A 2,191-nucleotide genomic window follows, 5' to 3' on the forward strand; every position below is an offset into this window, starting at 1 on the left:
TACTAATTTTCTCTTACTCATGCTAGAAAACTACTAAGTCTGGTGGTGAGGAAGTTCAGAATATGTCCCCCCAAAATATGTGATGCTGGCATATTATTTTGAATTAAAGGTACTTGAGGATAGCTAGTGCAAAAGGATACTCAGAGCCTTCCTTGTTCCGCTGAAAGCCAGTTGCTCGTGTGAAAGTCATCCCGCCTGCGCCAGCAGAGGGCACTTAAGGCTGAGGAAGCTGTATGAATAAACCTGTCACCCCTTCACCACTCACCACCCCTACACAAACGCCTCCGCCTGCCAGTTATTCATAACTTGTTTCGTCTAAACATTTTTAAAGCTTTTAGCTCTGGTTCCCTCCTTTAAGGCTCATTGTATGGGGCTCCTGCATGTATGAAAACTTTTCTCCTGTTAATCTGTCTCGTGTCAGTTGAGCTATGAGACCAGCCAAAGAGCCAGAAGGGAAGGTTGTCCCACACCTACAGTCAGCAGAAGAAGTTACACTTCTGTAGGTACAAATGAAGATCAAGAAAAGTATCTGTAAAGTTAAACATTTTTGCCCATTATTTAACAAATTATTCCAATGTCTGTGATGTGTGCAAAACAAATATACTTCTTACATAAAATTGCCTATGTATGGTCGTTGGTTCTTACAGAGACCCATATTTGATCCTTAGAGCTGTCCTCAGGCAATTTTCTGAGTAGTGCTGTTTAGGAAGGAAATAGATACAAGTGGTGGCCATTGCTTGAAAATAGTAAAATAATCAGAAAAACCAACAGCTACCAAGAGCTAAGAATTCACTGAACCCTGTGAGAAACCCCACTAAGACATGGAGGAACAGTTACGGAGGCGGTTTCTTTGCAAAGTTTGGGCATTTGAAAGTGGTTATGTACACGAGGGAATTTAGAAAGCCACTTACATGCCCAGGAAAGGACACGTGCTCAGAAAAACACTGAGAAGACTCTTAGTTTTCACTCCTGGCTGATCTAAGAAGTCAGTGCAAGCAGGAAGTGAAAGCTGAGGCAAAATTGTGAAGAGCCTGGGCTAAGGATTAAAGGGTTACCCCAGTACAGAACCAGCCCACCATATTAAGAAACAAACCAAATACTAAGCCAGAAATCAGACCTAGGGCTGATGGTCTAGTTCAGTGTCCTACCATAACAGGCCCTCTCAGAGTTAGGCAGAGTAGACGGTCTAATAATATCTGCCCTTTAGGAAAAGAGTAATGACTAACATTTACTGAGCACTCAGTATCACAGCCTGATCATTAAGAACTCAAATGCATTATCTTATATATTACCGATAGTAACCTTATGAGTGAAGTAGTTATGGATAGTATCTGCACTTTATAAATGAAGGAACTGAAGCTGGCAGTTTTAAGCTTTGCTCAAGATCATTTCCTTACAGCAAAATTCAGACTTAAATTGAAAGTGGGGAGAACCACTAGACCCTTCAGGTATGACCCAAACCAAATCCCTTAGGATTATACAGTGGCAGTGACAAACAGATTCAAGGGACCAGATCTGGTAGACAGATGCCTGAAGAACTATGGACAAGGGTTCATGACATTGTACAGGAGGCAGGGATCAACACCATCCAAGAAAAAGAAACGCAAAAAGGCAAGATGGGTGTCTGAGGAAGACTTTACAAATAGCTGTGAATTGAAGAGAAGTGAAAGGCAAAGGAGAAAAGGAAAGATACACCCATCTGAATGCAGAGTTTCCAAAGAATAGCAAGGAGAGATAAGAAAGCCTTCCTCAGCGATCAATGCAGAGATACAGAGGAAAACAACAGAATGGGAAAGACTAGAGATCTCTTCAAGAAAATTAGAGATACCAAAGGAATATTTCATGCAAACATGGGCACAAAAAATGACAGAAACAGTAAGAACCTAACAGAAGCAGAAGATATTAAGAAAAGGTGGCAAGAATGTACAGAAGAACTGTTCAATAAAGATCTTCATGAACCAGATAACCACGATGGTGTGATCACTCACCTAGAGCCAGACATCCTGGAATGTGAAGTCAAGTGGGCCTTAAGAAGCATCACTATAAACAAAACTAGTGGAGGTGATGGAATCCCAGTTGAGCTCTTTCCAATCCTGAAAGATGATGCTGTGAAAGTGCTGCACTCAATATGCCAGCAAATTTGGAAAACTCAGCAGTGGCCGCAGGACTGGAAAAGGTCAGTTTTCATTTC

The sequence above is a fragment of the Bos grunniens genome, chromosome 7 (genome assembly GCF_055505025.1).
Source record: "Bos grunniens cultivar Pamir isolate PY7600 chromosome 7, Bosgru_T2T1.0, whole genome shotgun sequence".
In the NCBI taxonomy this organism is placed as follows: domain Eukaryota; kingdom Metazoa; phylum Chordata; class Mammalia; order Artiodactyla; family Bovidae; genus Bos; species Bos grunniens.